This window comes from Rhipicephalus microplus, chromosome 5, assembly GCF_043290135.1.
Source record: "Rhipicephalus microplus isolate Deutch F79 chromosome 5, USDA_Rmic, whole genome shotgun sequence".
Lineage (NCBI taxonomy): Eukaryota > Metazoa > Arthropoda > Arachnida > Ixodida > Ixodidae > Rhipicephalus > Rhipicephalus microplus.
Window position 1 is genome coordinate 202368611 of NC_134704.1, and position 20096 is coordinate 202388706.

Sequence of the window (20096 nt, forward strand, 5' to 3'; positions counted from 1 at the left end):
TGTACATTGAGCACTATCGGACAAGGAAGGGATGCTACATTATACTCGCTGGGTGTAACCTCCTTAGCTTTAGAAAGGTTTAGCGAGCGTTTAGCCGCAGTGCCATGAATACAATGAACTTGTATATACCATGAATGAACTCAAGGTGGTTAAAAATGAGAAGTAGATACGAAGCGCTAGCCGTAAGAAAGTAAAAGCCGAATTCTCCTGTCTCTCATTTCTCATTAGCAGCCATTGGCATGTAAATTGAGCCCTATCTGACAGGGAAAGGTTGCTACGTTATACTCGCTGGGCGTAACCTCCTTGGTTTTCGAAAGGTTTAGCGAGCGTTTGGTCACAGTGCCATGAATACAGTGAACTAGAATATACCATGAACTCGAGGTGGTTAAAGGTGGGAAGTGGACCCAAAGCGCAGGCCGTAAGAAAGTGTGCGTGTGCCACCTCTCGTTTAGTCCTTGGAATGTCCGCTGGATGGCGGTGCTTTCTATATGGGTAATATATAATAAAAAGATGCGAGATGGCGGGACTTGGAGTGTTGAATAGATGAACGAACGGACACACAAACAGATGCATGGATGGACGCATGAACGGACGCAGGGGCGGATACATGAAAGAACGCAGGGACGGGCACACAAACAGACGCATGGACGGTCACACAGACGGACGCATGGACGGACGAATGCTTCGCCCCACTCTCGATCATTCACTCCGTGGATACGCTGCCATTTTTATTACTTATTTTATTTGCATCTTTCTTGATTTTCCAGTTGCTCACAAGGTTCATCACTCACAATCAACGATGCCCACGAGATTTTTAAAACTATCGCTTTAAAACTGGCATAAAAGGGTAACAATGTATGACTGATTGAATAAAATTTTACAGCTTATGCCAAATCACATTGGTGTGATGTTGAAATCCCTAGGTCCATTGTTAGACAGCCAAATGTCATCACTTGCACTTTTATGTCTGTTTAGCGGTACAGCAATGAACTGGCCAGAAAGTGTAAATAGATCATTTTTTATTTGTAAACATGCAAAAGTATGATAAAATCAAGCACCCTTTCCCTTGAGTAATTTGAGTTGTATATGTATCTTGAAATGGTCTTTGAATATCACAGCAGCTGTGCCTTTGCACCGCTTCGTGGCAAAAGCTTAGTATCGAGTTTTGGAGAATTTCTGCATGTTGCCTGCTGCAGCTCAGACAATTGTTAATCTGGCTTAAAATTGTATAGTACAGTTGAGCCCGCTTATAACGAACCTGAGCGTAACGCGGCATCCGTTCGCTGTATCCCGAAGTTCGTAGTAAATAAAACACAGCTTTTAAAAAAGTTGCGAGTGAAAGCGCAAACTTTTCTTGCTCCAAAAAGTCCGTGATGCACATGTTTCGAAGAGCAGAAGCAATAAGAGCGGTCTCGAGTTCATTTAAAATGGCAGGGTGCTCGTTCGCCAAGGCCCGTGGCATAAGCTGCATGGGGCACTGGCTCCAAAGTTTCGTCGTTCTCGCAATCTGATTCCTTCATATCGCTCTCGCCACGTACTTAATTCACAACGCCCCAATCCGTGCACGGTTTCGCAGTGTCGGCCTCATCGTCGGCGGTAATTAAACCACCACAACAGATGCCCCACCCGCTCCCTTAGGTAGGAGTCGACGACGCGCTGCCACAAATCGCCGCCGCAGTTCGGAAGCTTCTGGCTTGGCATCGGGCCCGATGTCGACGAAGTCGGCCTCGCGAAAACAGTTTCGCGCGAATGTAGCCGTCACCACCGCCCACGAAATATTCACCATCTCCACGCTCAGCTGAATACCGTGATGCCCGAAGCGGCAAGTTGGCTGCCAGGTGGTCAATAGCTATGAGCAAGCGCTCCTCAACGCGGCATATTACGCGCGGATTACTCTCAAACCAAGCGGTCGCACTTTCGACGTTTTGTTGAGCGGCAGGAAAAAGCGTGCTAGTCCTCCCGTTTCTCGACGCGGCATATTACGCGCGGATTACTCTCAAACCAAGCGGTCGCACTTTCGACGTTTTGTTGAGCGGCAGGAAAAAGCGTGCTAGTCCTCCCGTCGGCCACCGTGACCACACACGCGACACACATGCCAAAACGCGTGGAACAGCTCTGAGCCAACACCACCTAGACTTTTTTTCAGGCCTCCGCAAGCCTACGTGACGTCATCAGTGTGAGGTCTGCCTGGAAGCTGGCTTCACTCAAATGACCAGCACACGATCGCGTTTTGTCGTTCCGCGGCCCATTTGCACTCGTAGCATTTTTTTTTCTCAGAGGTTTACACCTAGAAGCAGGCCCGTGGCCAGGTGGGAGGGGCCCCCTTCCCCCCCCCCACATTATCCGGATGGAGGGGGCTGTTTTACTGAGAATAAATAGTGAAAATAGGGGTTTGTCAAGGACTTCAACAGGTGCCCCACCACCCAAAAAGTTAATTTTTGGCTACGGGCCTGCCTAGAAGGAATCTTGGTTAGCAACAGGTGTAAATGTTATAGACCCCGAAACGTTTTTGATATTTACACCTATATTTACAATTGTAGCAGAACCTTGTGATGAGCTCATCGTGCAATGGACAAGTTCACACCTAGCATCAGAGCAGTGGTAACGGGAAACGAAAATAAGTCTATTGGCTATAATATCACACGTGAGAAAGTGTGCCTCAGTGAGTTATTATTATACTGAAGTAAGGCGCGTTATCGGACTCGTTGGTTTATGTAACGTTTTTAAAGGAATTGGAGGGTCTATTTTGCATTTCAGTAAATGGACCTGAAGATTTGTGTCAAAACAAGACTGCATGTTTTATTATATAAAATGCTTTTAAAAACAAACCAACAATGAAATAAAACCATTGAACGAGGATTCATGCGAAGTTTTTCACATGCGATATTTTCATAAAAAGTAAAATAAAGCAAACATGACATTACCTGTAAAATCTTTTCGACACTTAGTCGACTTATTTTCAGTAGATGTAATTATACACACACGAAATGGGTTAGCTATGATCTATTTAAATCTTCAAATGATTCTTCCACATAACAGCTCAAGTGCCAAAAGAAAGGCAATGTTCACAGCAAAAGGAAAAAAAGGTGACAATACTTTAAAAAATTGTGGAGATAAAGCTTTTAACACTTTTAAAATGATCTTGTAGAAGGTGTTGAAACTGGGAGCTCAAACGACTTGGCTTCATAAACACAAAGGACAAATCATCAGTCATGTGCGAGAGATTATTCCTGGAGTGTCTTCAGTTTCCGTTTAGCTGCTTTGGCTTCAGACAGCTTGTTGTTTTCTCGTTTGCAAAGGTTGTTTAACAAAGTGTTGGCTGCTGCACTAAGTATGTACCCCACCACTACATGTGGCGTATGGCCATTGTCACAAACATCAAAGTCTTCATTCCACTCAAGGAAGAGTGTTGTCATTGAAACAAGCAGTTCTTTCTGCTTTTCACAGGCATAAAATTTGACTGCGTGTTTTTCGCTTGTCAGTTTCTCCAGAACAATATTCATCATCAGTACAGCGTTCACAACGATGGCTTGGGGAAACTTAAGTCCACCTCTTGTGATACTCGTTACGAGCTCGTCTGCCTTGATTGTAAGAGTCCTACTCTCAACAACTAGATTCTCTTTACAAAATGCACACTTAAGCTTCTTGAGTGCAGCATGTGCGCAATAACCAGCGACATAAGTTGTAGCTGGAAGTGTGTGCTGCTTTGCAGCAATGTCCTCTTCTCCAATGTCCTCTTCTCGACAAGAATAACAGACAGCACAGCAACGGTACTAGACCTCGTACTTACCTCACGCCCCGACTCTGTCTCGTGCATGACATATTTACCCGGTTTATCTGATCATTTAATCCTTTCTTTTGACATCTCAGTACCAGCTCTAGAAACACGTAAGACAACTAAGCAAATTCGTGATTATATGAAAGCAAATTTCGATGCCATTAACACTGAACTGTCCACTTTTCTTGACATTTTTCTAGTCAATTTCGACAATCGTACAGTTGAAGCTAACTGGAACTTATTCCTGCGAAAAGGCGACGAGCTAACCAACAAATACATCCCGCTTCGCAAAATCTCTTCGCATGCCAGAGCTCCATGGTACAATGTCTACTTAAAACGTCTATCAAATCGCAAGAGGCGCCTTTACCGTAAAGCGAAACTGCTGCCCACGAACGCTCGGTGGGTTACATACAAAGTAGCCAACAATTCCTATGTATCCGCTGTCAAAAATGCAAAATCCAACTTTTTCCAGAGTACCTTACCTAGCCTGCTTCTAAACAATCCTCAAAGCTTTTGGCGTGTAATTAATCCAAGCACGACTGAGTCAATTAAACTGCTGGACCATAATGACGAATCCATTCCCGACAATGAGTGTCCGGTTGTCTTGAACAGGTTTTTTTGTAGTAATTTTGTGGTTTCTTCCAGTACATCTATTCCTTCCCCAAAGCTGCACGATTATCCACTCATGAATTCAATTATTATTGACACTCGGGGAATTTCTAAAATAATACAGTCACTTAAGCCCTCTTCAAGCCCAGGTGTCGATCTTATAACTTCTAAATTTCTTCAAGGTACGGCCTCGTATTCTTCAATTCTTCTTACCAAACTTTTTCAACAATCCATTGACAGCGGGTCTCTACCCATCCAGTGGAAAATCGGTAAGGTGGTCGCCGTTCACAAATCAGGTAGCAAAGAATCTCCTTTGAATTACCGCCCTATATCCCTTACGAGCATTCCTTGTAAAGTCTTGGAGCATGTCTTGTACACAAGCATCGTAACGTTTCTCGAATCCAATTCATTTTTCACGGATGCACAACATGGTTTTCGAAAGGGATTTTCATGTGAAACCCAATTACTGTCTTTTACACACCAGCTTCACCGCATTCTTGACCGTCGTTCCAAAGCGGACTGTATTTTTTTAGATTTTGCAAAAGCCTTTGAGAAAGTGTCCCATAGTCTCCTGCTCCTGAAACTTAGCAAACTTAACTTTGATCGTGACGTGTTCAAATGGCTTGAACACTTTTTGTGTGGCCGTACACAGTTTGTTGCAGCCAACTCATATAATTCGCATTCGCAGTCATCAGCACGAGCTCGCCAGACTGCGTGGAACCACATGCGCCTGGCACGCCAAACGGCACGTGCCCTCCCCAGCCCGAACCGAGCCGTTGTTGCCCGGAGCCACTTCAACCTCTCGTTCCGGTAACCCCTTACGCTGCCACCAAGCCAACCGCATCGACATCGTCAAGCCACCCAGAAAACTACAAATACAGCCAGCCTTGCACCGCGCGCCTCAGTGGGCAGTGGAACGGAGCGGCCGCCACCATGGTCTCATCCAACCACTTTTTGCTTTTTGTACAGGTTGGTCCCTTCCAAGATTATAGCGCTAAGCGATCTAGCAACTATTGTCTGCTGCTCCTTCCATGCCCACATGTGTTGCTTGATATAGTCGCAGAGTGTTTTGTTGTTATAAAGGAACTTCTTCTTTGCGGGGATATTGAACAGAATCCTGGTCCGAATAGCGAAGTATTAGCCGCCATCAGCAAACTAACCGCACACTTGGATGAGCGTCATGACAACTTGCAGAGGACTATTAACGAAGTTAAAGAAAACCAGTTGCTACTTGATGCCAAAGTAACAGATTTAACCACCCGACTAACTGTACTTGAACAGAAGGTTCTTACCCTCGAGAGCGTTCCCGACAATGCACAGATACAAGGTCTTGTAACGGCTGCCGTGCGACACGAAAGTGTCGCTCTCAGTTCACGGCTTGATGACTTCGAGGATCGCTCTCGTAGGGAGAACCTAATTTTTTATGGGATATTGGATTCTGCCTCGGAAACCTGGGCCGAATCGGAGCTAAAAATCCGTGAAATCCTGTCTGCGTCTCTTAAACTGGAACTTCCTAATGAAGCCATCTCCCGTGCACACAGGCTTGGAACATATGTACAGAACAAATGTCGACCTGTTATTGTTCGCTTCAGTTCGTTTAAAACAAGAGAAAGTGTCTTTACTAAGAAATCGATGCTTCGCAGCACCCCCGTGTCAGTTAGCGAAGATTTCTGCAAGGCCACGCGCCACGTGCAGAAAAAGCTTTTAAATTTTGCGAAAAGCACTGGGCAGCCATATTACTTGAAGTATAACAAGATACTAATCAACAAGAAAGCCTACGTTTATTGTCCGGTCACCGATCGTGTAACCGAGGCAGGACCTATTTATGATAACCCCGTCCACGTTGCTCCCGAAGTAAGCAATGCAGAATGCGCAGGGGCCAGCGCTCCTCCTTCACATCGATAGCTAGATAAGCATTTTCGAGCTCATGAATTTTCTTTTTTGCTATGTAATTCTCGAAGTGTTACTAACAAGCGTGATGCCCTATCTGCGCTAATAGATACATGTCTAGCTGATGTCGTCGTAGTAACTGAAACTTGGCTGTCCGCGGAAATTGAAAATAACGAAATATTTAACTGTTCAAAAAAGTTTAAGTTCTACCGCTGTGACCGGGGTACGAGGCGCGGGGGCGGCGTATTGATTGCCGTTAGCGACGAGAATAGCTCGTTCAGCGTGCCTGTTGTTTCACCGCTTGAAATTGTTGTCGCGTGTGTTCGCATTAACCACAAAGATATCGTTGTTTGTGGCTGCTACCGGCCTCCTAGCCTTACTACCGGTTTCGCAAATGAATTACACGATGTACTAAATAAGTTGCAAGTAAGGTTTCCGGCTGCACCTATGTTTCTCCTAGGTGACTTTAACTTCCCTGATGTTTCGTGGTCTCCCCCTTTCCCAATAATTTCATCAACTTCTGCTGACAGTGCTGCCTTTCTTGATGTGTGTTCAGACTTTAACCTTACCCAGCTGGTTAACGCTCCAACCCGCATTACCTCGTCCACCTCCTCAGTTCTAGACTTGGTGCTGACCACGCATCCCGACCTAATTAAATCCCTATCAGTTATTCCGGGCATAAGCGACCATCTAGCTATTCATTTTAACATGACTAAAGCAACTAAAAGAAATGATAGCTCAAAAGTTTTTAGGGACTACAAAAGAGCCGACTATGTTTCAATTAATAATGAGCTTCAGCTTTTCCTAAACAATTACCTTTCGCAATTTCTGGAAAGGTCCGTGCAACAAAACTGGAGTTTGTTTAAGCAGAAGGTAGCAGAACTTACCAATCGTTTTATTCCGCTCCGCAGAATTAGGCAAAGCGCAAAGTCCCCTTGGTTCACGCTTACACTAAAACGACTACTGAATAAAAAGAAACGAATTTTTCGAAGGGCAAAGCTAACTAACAACGCGGAAAGGTGGTCCGCTTATCATCACGCAGCTGACGAGTACACTCGCGCATTATCCGTCGCAAAAGAAAATTATTATCAACAAACGCTTCCCTCTCTGCTTGCAACTAACCCTCAGAAATTTTGGCAGATGATTAGGGGAAATGAAAAAAAGGCGATAGAATTAATCCATGATGATAACAGCCGTGCACCAAAAGAAGAGTGTTGTGTCATTTTAAGCTCTGTGTTTTCATCGTGCTTTGTTAAACCTACAGCGCTTTCCTTTCCCGATACCCCCACCCACAACTTTGTTGCCATGGAACCCCTTTTATTTGACTGTGTCGGCATACAAAAATTAATAGAAAACTTGAAATTAGCCAGTGCTCCAGGTGAAGACGGTATCTGTGCAAAGTTTTTGCATAATACCTCTGTTTACTCATCTGTCATTTTATGTAAGCTTTTCACACAGTCTTTGGAATGTCATTGCCTCCCGGGCGACTGGAAAGCGGGAAAGGTGGTTCCTCTTCACAAATCAGGTGACGTTCATAACCCCCGCAATTACAGGCCCATATCGTTAACAAGTATACCGTGTAAGCTCATGGAACACGTCATCTACTCCCACATAATCACTTTTTTAGAAAACAACTCGTTCCTTAGTGATAACCAGCATGGATTCCGGAAACAGTACTCATGCGAGACCCAACTTCTCTGCCTTACTAATGACCTTTTTCTTGCCATTGACGCTTCTTCCCTTGTTGACTGTATTTTTCTCGACTTCGCTAAAGCTTTTGACACTGTATGCCATAAACTTCTACTGCTAAAACTAAGCAAACTTAATCTTGATGCTAACATATTAAAATGGATTGAATGCTTTTTAATAGACCGCTCCCAATTTGTAACTGCGAATGAATGCAACTCTCCCCTCTCACCCGTAACCTCTGGCGTCCCCCAAGGATCCGTTCTTGACCCACTACTCTTCCTGATTTACATTAACGATTTGCCACATAACATCTCTTCTTCTATTAAACTTTTCGCCGATGACTGTGTTATTTACCGAGAAATTAAAACCCCTTCTGACCACCTTGCCCTTCAGTGTGACTTAGACAATGTTTCATCTTGGTGCGATACTTGACTAATGAAGCTTAATGTTACTAAATGCAAAGTAATGAGAGTCTCACGTCGAACATGTAATATTTCTACTAACTATGTACTTAATAATTCTCTCCTTACTAAAGTTAGCTCATACAAGTACCTTGGCATTACAATTTCTGACAACCTTTCCTGGCAGTCTCACATTGACATTATTAAAAACAATGCTAACCGCACACTTGGTTATTTACGCCGTAACTTCTCCCTTGCCCCGATGCAACTGAAACTTCTGCTCTATAAAACATTAGTCCGACCAAAGCTAGAATATTCATCATCTGTATGGGATCCCCACGTAAACATCCATATCAGTAGCATCGAAGCAATTCAAAATCGCGCCGCTCGTTTCATTTTGTCGAACTATTCCCGTACAGCAAGCGTAACCCATATGAAGTCAACCTTAAATCTACCCAGCCTATCATTTCGCCGCAAAATCTCTCGCTTGTGCCTCTTCCACAAGTTGTACCATACCATGCACTCACTGAGTAACTCGCTTTTTTTGCCGCCATCCTACATTTCATCCCGCAGCGATCACCACTTCAAAGTTGGAATTCCAAGCAGCCGTACAAACCTCCATTTTAATTCATTCGTGCCCAAAACAAGCACGGACTGGAATCACCTTCCCGCTTCCATTGCATCCATCACTGACCCGACCAACTTCAAGAATACCATAAACGCATACCCTTTTTAAACATGCTCCATTTGTTTGTACAGTTTGTTTGTTTGTTTTTCACCACTCCTCTCTGTAACGCCTTGTGCATTGAGAGAAAATAAATGAAATGAAATGAAATTCCCCAGAATGTTCTGTTAATTCGGGCGTACCCCAAGGCTCAGTCCTGGGCCCCCTCTTATTTTTAATTTACATCAATGACCTCACTGATTGCGTTTCATCAAACATACACCTGTTCGCTGACGATTGTGTGATATTTCGTGAAATTAACGACACAAGCGATGTTAGTATTATACAAAACGACCTTAACGCTATTTCAAACTGGTGCAGTCTTTGGCTAATGAACCTTAATATTAAAAAGTGTAAAGTTTTACGCGTATGTCGAACTTCAACCACCCCCGCCTCGTACCATCTTAATAATGTTCTACTCGATTGTGTTTCATCCTACCGGTACTTAGGTGTGCACATTACTTCTTGCCTGACCTGGTCCGTTCACATAAGCAACATTATTAACAATGCAAACCGTATGTTAGGCTATCTTCGTCGCAATTTTTCTTCTTCACCTGCCTCTCTAAAACTACTGATGTATGAGAACTTGGTTCGAAGTAAATTAGAATATGCTGCTTCAGTTTGGGATCCCAACATGGTTTATCTGATCAAAGCCCTCGAACTGGTCCAAAATAACTCTGACCGGTTTATCCTACACGATTACGATCGAACAGCAAGCGTTACAGCTATGAAAAACTCGTTGCAGCTGACTTCCCTTTCTTCTCGTCGTAAGTTTTTTTGCCTGTGCCTTTTTCATAAAATCTTCCATAAAACCTTCGGGCTAATCTTTTTCTTTCACCGTCCTACGTGTCCTCTCGCATCGATCATGCGCACAAAGTTGGTATACCTATATGCCAAACAATTACGTGTTCAGAATCTTTTGTCCCACGCACAAGCAAAGACTGGAACCAGCTTCCTGGAGCGACTGCTGCGGTTACTGATTATCAGCTGTTTCGCGCTGCACTAACAAACATTGTAAACTGAGGTTACTTATTACGTGTGCCTTTTTCGTTTTTTTATGTTCTTGCGTGTTCTGATGTGTTTTGTAGCTAAAATTGTATACTAGGATTATTTAAAGTATGTACACCAGATCTCTTTTGTTCTACTTTTGTGTCCTAACTTTGTTATCAGCTAAAATTGATTATTCAGTAAACGTTGAATCCTGTACTCCCCTTTACTCACCTTCTGAATCCATTTTTTGTAAACCCACTCTCCTCTTCAATGCCTCTGGCCCTGAGGGTACAATAAATAAATAAATAAATAAATAAATAAATAAATAAACTACAATCTGGAATTGCTTTAAAGCATCACGAAATTCATCAGTGGAGGCACATAGAAGAATCTCGTCACTCTCTGGCAGCTCGAGGACCTTCTGCAGCCTCAATTTGTGCTCCGCTTCATACATCTGCCGTATGGAGATATGGTACTGTGCGCCACTTAACTGTCGGTACCTGCCAAACTTGTCTTCAAGGCAGTCTGACTGGAATTTCCCCAGTAAGACGTACCTGAATCCAAGCTTTTCAAGGCAGTAGCTTGTCACCTGAACAAGAGCAAGAGACGTGTGACGCAATGCATTGTGCGTCTCATGACTGAAATGACCAGTGTCATGCTTGAGGCTTCTTCAGTAGTCGAGCCAACTGACTATTTTGTTCAAAAACTCAACTTGAGGGCAACAAACTGCCTTTATGGGCTCTTGTAAGTCATCTCGAAGGTGCCTCCCTTTATTCGGCGTCTTAACATTCACTATGCGCCACCACATTACGACAGTGCTAATAAAATCGGCCGTGCTTTTGGCATGCTGCAGTTCTGCTGCTTGTGCACTGTTGAGAGCTGTGATTGTGAAACTGTTGAACACCTTGAGAACAAATTTCATGTTTTGTCGCTCTAAGTTCGAAGGTTTCAGTGCCTTCAAAGACAATGTTGGAGCAAGTCGTACAAGCTCATTTCTTTCTCTCTCATGGAGCTCTCGCAGCGTGTTGAATGAAGCTGTTAGCATGCACGGCTTGTCAGGTAGTCGATTGATGTCTAAAAAAAAACATACATTTACCACTGTTACGCTGGTTAAGCCAATTGTTTCGTATGCATTTTAAAACATGAACAGAATCTAAAATAAAAAACAGTGGTCTTGATTGGTCTGATGGATGCTTGTAGACCGTATCAACCTTCCGTGGCTCTGAAAAAAATGACATTGCCTTCCCATTGATGGCGTTGTTGTCTGAAAGAACCGCGATTACTAGAAAGCCTGTTGCCTCCAGCCCATTAATGAGCTCACGAAAAAATTTATGCCGCTGTATTGCATCTATTTTTGCCACTGGTAGGATGTGCACTACGTCTTTGCTTGACGACAGGAGGCTTTGAATCATAAACACATATGCAGTTTTTGCTGCGTTTTGACTGTTTGTAGCCATTCCTACTAGACCACCACCTTTGTAATCAATGTAGGGCTGCAGATGAATTTCGTCCATGACAAGGGTCACAGTTTTTTCGTGGTCATCCATTCCTACGGCCAGCCTCTTTGTATACGACAGAAATAAAGCATCTTGTTGCTCAGAGCATGGGTTCACACGGTATGACCCACAAGCACGTCTAATTGTTTCGGGATGTGGAAGTTTCAACTTTGATGTGGACCTAATAAATCTGTACGCATATGGAGATATTGTGAACACAAGGCTAGCAAATACCAGCAAGTCCACAGGGTATCTCAAAGTTCTGCTCAGTAAAATGCCGACTTGCTGTTTTACGAACTTCACAACTTCCACTTGCCACTCATGTGGGAAACTTTGTGACGCTAGTTCATACAGTGTTTTCACTGTCTTCTTCATGACAATCTGCAAGCGTTCTTCGCTGTCGGAGAAGTTTCCTGCCAAACTTTGCACAGCCATAAGGACCTTGTCGATTTCCCGCAGATCACACAAAAAAACAGGAAGCACGAGGGTCTCAAGCTTGTTAAGCTGCACGTCACCAACGAACACTTTCACAATCAAATCAGCTGACACTGTCACAGAAAAACACGCAGTTGGAGCTTCTTGAGAATCGAAGTTTAGGAAGAGGACTTTGTCGTGAGTAACAAGTTTTTTCCAGAAGGAGTTTGTCTGGAAACTTGTCAGAGCGGTGAGCAAGTCTTCAAAAGTACTGATGTTATTCTTTTTCTTCTCTTCTTTGTAAGCTTCAGCGGACTGCCTTATTGCCTTCTGTAGTGATTCTCCCTCTAGACGAAGCCGCTTCTCTTCAGGACCTTCCCGGACAACAGTAGTAGGACGAGAAAGATACGAAGGGCAGTTTGGAAATAGGCTCGGGATAGCACCAGGCTTGAGTCGTCTCATCTGGAGAGGAACTTCAAGTACTCGTCCGGTTTTCTCATCTTGATAGGTCGACGTGGTCACAAAATCACTTGTATGAAAGTGCTTCTCACACACCTGAAAAAAAAAGAAAAATTAAACAGAGCTTATAGCACAAAAATCAAGCAAGAAAAAGTTAGTGGACATTCGTCAACTACATATCAGAAAATGTGGCTGTATTATTAGGCATTATCATAGTAGCAATGCCTTGTTAGGCGGCCTAACAGGCGAGCGCTGTTTATTAAATCTAACTCTCATAGGGTTTGATCAGGCGCTGCAGTCCGTTTAGAGCAACTCGGGCCATCAGCTAGGCGTGAGATTGCGAGGAAACTACCTGTTTGTCAAGACTGGTCGCGCGAAAACAAAAATTCGGCAAACAGCACGATTACTGGCAAGGTTCCTTTTGGCGTTGCATAAATTTGTTGCCAGACTTTGGAGTGGTTGTTGCCAAACTGCCGCTAAATTTGGCTGAAAAGTTTTATTCTGTAGTTGTGGCTTCTCCGTAAGAGTTTGGTGCTATCCGCGGTGCAATTCTTAGCTGAAAATTTTTCTCTTGTAGTTGTGGCTTCTCCGTAAGAGTTTGGTGCTATCCGCGGTGCATTTCGCGAGAGCATGAGCGACGCTGGCCGTTTTAATTAACGGAATGAACCGAGCCTAGCAGAAGTCGCGCGTGGTGCTGCCATGCAATTAGGAGGCCGTTTAATTGCGTTTTACTTAACGAAATGAACCGAGCCTAGCAGAAGTCAAGCGCGGCACTGCTGCACAATTAAGAGGCCGTTTTAATTAACGGAATGAACTGCACATTGCAGAATTCGTTTCATTTACGGAATGAACCGCGCCTAGCAGAAGTCAAGCGTGGCGCAGCTGCGATATTAAGAGGCCGTTTTAATTAACGGAATGAACCGCGCATTACAGAATTCGTTTTAATTAACAGAATGAACTGAGTCTAGCAGAAGTCTAGGCGCATTCTCTTGCTGTGTGCGCAGCTGTGCGATTAAGATATTGCGTCTCAGTATTAGGGATTACGGGGAAAACTGAAGAGAGTCGCAGGAGGTGATGCGCTGCCCGCCTCCCCCCTTACTTTTCTTTTTTTTCTCTCTCTTAGCTGATCGTGTCGCGTCGACCGCGCGCTACGACGGGGGACGCTACGCTTGCCCTAGCTGTGTCAGCACAAGACATATCGTTCGGACTCGTATATACATGTGATGAATAAGCGTTCCAAGGCTGGTTAATCGGGATACGTCGGACATGCTACAGCTATGTACGCCTGGAAGGCTGCTTTATCGAAGCAGATGGAGCGAATTAAGCGCGACTTGCGCGTACCTGTAAATGGGACCCGGCCGACGAACCACCGTCGCTTACAGGGCCCCACCCACAATAAGCACAAACTACCAAAATTCCAAATGATAATTGCGTATTGTTTCTCAGCTCAAGAGCTTAGTATACAATAAGAATAAAATGACATAATAAACATAAAAATGACAATAATAATGCAACCTAATGACAACATAAACATAAGAATAAAATGACAATATGTCTCACTACGCGCTAATCACAATTAAACTGGATACTGGCGAGCAATTACCTCCATTAATCGAAGAAAAGCGTCTTTCACGTTGGGACGTGCGTTCATTGATCTCCACCAAAGCCAGGCGAGGTGACACGGCATAAGTGAGGTAGTCGTCTTGATGCTGTTGCGAACGAGACGGCGCTTGGCCTTTTGCCATTCACTTTCAATCCTTTGCATGTTGGCGCCTGTCGTAGGATCAACGAAGTTGACACTGTGGTTCACGGTGTGCCAGTCCAAGTTTAGCGGTGTTCCGTTGGCATCCACAAGTCTCGGTATGCACTGGTACGCGGCCCACTCGTTGCTGTACACCGTCGTCCCGGGAAGAATGTGCTGCTGGTCGAAGCGATGGCGCAGGCGACAGTCCGATTTCACGAACGAAGGCCTCTTCCGCGGCCGGGTACCTTATGATGTCGGCGATTTCGACAATGCTGGGGTCTATCCGTGGAGTGGCCATGACGACACGCTTCCTGAACTGGTAACAGTGTAGCTTGCATGGCTAACGTTACGGCATTTTATAAGGGTCATGAGGTTAAAGGGGGATATAGAGCGCTCTAACGTTGACAGGTCGCCTACGTGATGCAGCGTAAGCGGGGAAAGAGGGGGTGGGTCACGGCGCCGACGTGGCGCGAGGATCTGCGGAGAAACAGTGGATGGGCAACGGCCCTAACGCCACGCGAGCATCTGCGGAGAAAGACGGGATGGGCAAAAGACGCCTGGAATAAAAAAAAACATAAAAAACCTTTTGGACTTCTCACGTTGGTTGACATGGCGCCGAGCCGACGCGACGCGAGTGTCTGCGGAAAAAGAGGGGTGGGCAAAGACGCCTGGAATAAAAAAAACATAAAAAACCTTTTTGTACCTCTAACGTTGGTTGACATGGCGCCGACCCGACGCGAGCGTCTGCGGAGAAAGAGGGGGTGGGTCACGGCGCCGACGCGACGCGAGCATATGTGTGAAAATACGGGATTGGCGAAGACGCCTCGAATCGTACAACACCTAGGCCACGTGCTCCACTTCGGTGCCCCTCCTTCTCCACAGCAACGGTGATTTGAGCGGGAGTGCGAACGACGTTACGTGATGCTACGTGATGTGACCCACGTATCACGTAAACAGTACACCACTTAGGGCTCAGTGCATTGGGCGTCGAGACATGGCCAAACTTCCTCACGTAAACCTCTTAAGTTTCCTTATTCGGTGCTCCCTATCTCGGTCGCAATCCCTAAGCCTTAGGATCGTGATCCTTATGAAATGCCGTAACGTTAGTTGTGCAAAGTACATTGTCACCATTTCAGGAGCCGTCGCGTTATTGGACTGTCGAAGACGCCATCGCTTCGAGCGGCAGTTCGACCTGCAGACAGTCGGGAACAGCACAGAAGCGGCCGCCGACATCCGAGTGATGGGGAATTCACAAGGACCTCGGCTTAATTATGGTGACCCAGGATGCCGTAAGTCGTCACGTACAATCGCCCCGGCAAAAAAAAAAAAAAAAAAACGAGCAGACCCACACTTCAGGTACAATGGTTGCAGGAAACAGCTAGCTGTCCCAGCTCCGCGGGACACTCACGATGCAGGGTAGACAGGGGCAAGGCTCCTTTTTTGCCTCTCGAGACGTACTTGATCGTTGCACGTCTCAACGTGAAAGACCCTTTCCTTCGATTAATGGAGGTGATCGCTCGCCGATATTCCGTTTAGGGATCCCTGCCATATCGTGAGTGATGAGCGCGTAGTGAGACATCATATGCCATTTTATTCTTATGCACCCACCCTATTGTTTTATACTGCGCTCTTGAGCTGAAAGACAATTTGTGCTTATTGTGGGTGGGGCCCTGTAAGCGACGGCGGCTCGTCGGCCGGGTCCCATTTACAGGTACGCGCAAGTCGCGCTTAATTCGCTCCGTCTGCTTCGATAAAGCAGCCTTCCAGGCGTACATAGCTGTAGCATATCGGACGTACCCCGATTAACCAGCCTTGGAATGCTTATTCATCACATGTATATACGAGTCCGAACGATATGTCTTGTGCTGACACAGCTAGGGCAAGCGTAGCGTCCCTCGTCGTAGCGCGCGGTCGACGCGACACGATCAGCTGAGAGAGAAAAAAAAAGAAAAGTAAGGGGGGAGGCGGGCAGTGCATCACCTCCTGCGACTCTATTCAGCTTTTCCCGTAATCCCTAATACTGAGACGCGATATCTTAATCGCACAGCTGCGCACACAGCAAGAGAACGCGCCTCGACTTCTGTAATGGGTGGTTCATTTCGTTAATTAAAACGGCCTCTTAATTGCGCAGCAGCGCCGCGCTCGACTTCTGCTAAGTGCGGTTCATTCCGTAAAAAAACGAATTTTGTAAATTGCGGTTCATTTCGTTAATTGAAACGCAATTAAAACGGCCTCTTAATTGCATGGCAGCACCACGCGCGACTTCTGCTAGGCTCGGTTCATTCCGTTAATTAAAACGGCAAGCGTCGCTCATGCTCTTGCGAAATGCACCGCGGATAGCACCAAACTCTTACAGAGAAGCCACAACAACAAGAGAAAAATTTTCAGCCAAGAAATGCTCCGCGGATAGCACCAAACTTTTACGGAGAAGCCGCAACTACAGGAGAAAAATTTTCAGCCAAGAAATGCACCGCGGATAGCTCCAAACTCTTACGAAAAAACCACAACTACAAGAGAAAATTTTTCAGCCTAATTTAGCGGCAGTTTGGCAACAACCACCCTTCCAGTCTGGCAACCATTTATGCAACGCCAAAAGGAACCTTGTCCGATTACTAATACTGCGTGATTCATGTCCTTCGTAATATATGCTAGAAGTGCCCCGAAGGCATAGCTCACAAGTAATGAATATTGAAAGATTTTTAGTTGCGTAGCTGAGTGAGTTTACACATGCGTAGGCACCTGCGACAAGTGAAAGAACACACTTACCACAGTGTACTTTGTGGGCGCAAAATCCTTGCGAGGGGTCGCTCGCGTCCATGCGGTTCTTTGGTCGGCGTCCATCGGAAACCGATAGACCCGCGCTTTAGGTCCATGAACATAGTTAGAGTTGCAGCCCGGTGCACAGCAGCATCCAGGCATATTGCGTAGTTTACCCAACCATGCTCACACAGCACAAGAGAAAGAAAAAAACAGCGTGAGCGGTAACAAAATGGAACTAGCCTACAATTACAACAGCCAACAGAGTGAGCGAGCACTTAAGATCAACGTGGCCAGACGCACTGTCATGCGCTGCCAACTTCGCTCGGCTGTGCACAAAAATATTTAATACGTGAATAAATTAAGTAATAAAGTACATCATTTGAAAGATAGAATATTGCTAAGCTTTTTTGTTAGACAGTAGGTAATAATTTTCTACAGTTTGCCTACTGAAAACTTGTTTTGAAGCAAAAAAGATTGTCTGTCTATTTGGCGAAAAGAATCCGCAAGCCATTCCGACCTCAGCCAGTCGAGCGTTGCTTTCTCACAGATCTCACAGCAGTGAAATCACGCTGACGAGACGAGCCCCGTGTACATGGACGTGACGGGGGCGGGCTGAGTTGAGTGGCGGGTTCAGCTTACCTCGACGCGCCCGAGTTTATATGAACTCGCACGGACGAGTTGAGGTGAGCGGTGATCGCAGCGACGCTTTGCGTCGAGGTGAGCCGAAAGCCCGTCTTCCGGTACCGGTTTCCGCTCCTCCAAGCCTGCGCTCTCGCCGCTGTGGGCTACGGTTGTTTACGCAGTTGTCGCTCCGCCACCGCAATGGCTGTCTTGGTATTTTTTCTCAGTTAGCACCAGCTGTACTTTATGGTTGTGTTGGTGTCTTGGCTAACACTGCACAACGCGATGGCAGCAGTGGTTCCGTTGCGGCACAGCGCTCGCCGCAGGCGTATCCGCAGCCTGACGCACCGTCCCCTGTTCACCCCTGGCTGGTCTCTCCAGGAATTCGCCGTGATTCATGGTTTGTAACGCCTTTCATTTGTGTACCTGATGCTGTGGAAAATCCTTTGAAGCCCTACACGCGAGTCATTTTTTGCAATAGTTGTGGCTTGTCGCTAATATGAATTAGGCGGCGCCCTGAACCTCGTTAAAAATTTTAAATTGAAAATAATAAGCAGTTTTTAAATGAAAATGACTAAAGACCCCCATCAATTGTTGGAACAAAGTGTACAGTTCCACCACAATTAAGTGCACCGTGTTCCTCTTGCCTCATACGCTCACCCTGTTTGGCTAATCTGATTTCTGTGGCTTTTGAACTGGACAGTGAGATCCTTACACGATCAATTTTAATTTGAGGGCTTCTAATTTAAATTGGAATGCAATATACATTTTTGAGTAAAGTTTCTATCGGCTTACGTAAAAATTCATACGGCCGCATACCATTTTGCCGTAATTTTACACCTCTATTTCTATTGTGCCTCGTTTATGCATAAAAATGAAAGTAATTTGCTATTTTTTTATATTTCCTTGCAGGATTGGAGTGTACAGCACCACCAACCAAGCGGGCCGCGTGGATGCGAGAACGGTGCCAAGATTAATGGGACCGAATTGTGGCTACCAACTTCAATGACAATGACTGGCGGGAGAATTTTAGAATGTCGAGGCACAATTTCTGCCACCTTGTTGCTGCCGTGGCGCCATTCATGTCTCCTTGTGAAAACTACGTGTGGACCCCTGTTCCTAGAGGGTGGCTATGGCTCTCTACAAATTAGCAAGTTGTGGAGAATATTGCATTGTGGCCAACCAATTCGGCGTGCACAAACCAACAGTAAAGAAGTTTTTTATATGTTTTTTTTCGTTGACTAAAGCTAGCAACGTCGTTATTTCATCATCTGTCCACATGGTGCGTGGAGCCCGCGAGAATGTCATCGTGCCTAGCGCGCGCGTACCGGCCGACAGAGAAAGAGCAACGTCGGAGTGATGGGGACAGGGGAAGCGGAAACCGCGACGGGCGGGAGAGGTCACGAGTCGTCAACTCAGCGCGACCGGTTGTACATGCCCTTTCTGAGCGCGGCGAGTTCGGTGAACCTACCCCCTGTCTCCGGGTCGACGGGACTCGCCGCGGCGACTCTCTACCCCGACGCGTCCACTTATACATGGGGAGGGCGAGTCCAGAAAACCTGTTTATTTCAACTCAACGCGCCCTCGTCGGGTCAATGTAAACGGGCCTACGGAGGCTTGCCGAGGCTTTGAAAAAAAGTCTAGGTGATGTTGTCTGAGCCCGGTTCCAATCAGAAAACGAAACTAATTCGAGCCACCGTGGTGGCCGTCGCGGTGGAGACGGGCGAAGGGGTTGTGATCAAGAGAGGGGAGCAGACTTGCGAGAGAAGGGCAAGGAGTTGCGATAAAGAGGGGGCAGGATGCGGCGAGAGGGCGACCTTGAAAACCGAGACACACGAGAAGGAGGCACGTTGGGTAGCTTGCTTGAAAGGTCCGCAAAACTCGCAGGTAAAAAAAAAAACTTGAAAAGATTGCCTGCGCGCGGCGGTGTTCGAAGAATCGGCGGCCGTGGTGAAAAATCGTTTTGTTGCGCCGGCGGGTTTGCGTGGCCTAACGAACTTCAATATTTCGCGATTCGTTCCGCGCAAATTAACAGCCGTTTTCGCGCTTTTGCGCGCGTGCGGAAGGCATGCTGAGACGAGTGGAAAGTGAGCAAGAACAAGTCCTAAACACGAAACGAATTGCAGAATATCAGAGTCGGTGGGGTAGCATATGCGCGTGCACTAGACGCCGACGATCGGATGCAGTCGGTGGCCGACGATGCTGGCAAATGGTCTGGTCACTTCAGACCGGCGACGTCAACGACAGTACCAGCGATCAAAAACGGGGTAGATGGCCGACCGGTCTTCGAAAGTTTGGTGGCAGTGTGAAAACACGGGCCTGGTCTGGCGATGCGGAATGCTCAGTGTAGCGGAGGGAAAAAGGACGGAGGCGTGCGTAACAAAAGCGATCGGGGAAAGTGGCAACTAGAGGGGCGCGGAGGCAGGGTCGGTGTTTAACAATAAGAATGTATGGGCACCTCGCTGATGCCTGATCGGTGGTCAAAATTGGTTTCCCGGGAAGTCGGCTGACCGCTGACTCC

At 46.0% G+C, this 20096-nt stretch overlaps 1 pseudogene; it reads right to left on the reverse strand.

Annotated features, from left to right (window-relative positions):
- Positions 1-3224: 3224 nt before the first annotated feature.
- On the reverse strand, positions 3225-17113 carry LOC142817624 (uncharacterized; annotated as a pseudogene).
- Positions 17114-20096: the final 2983 nt, after the last annotated feature.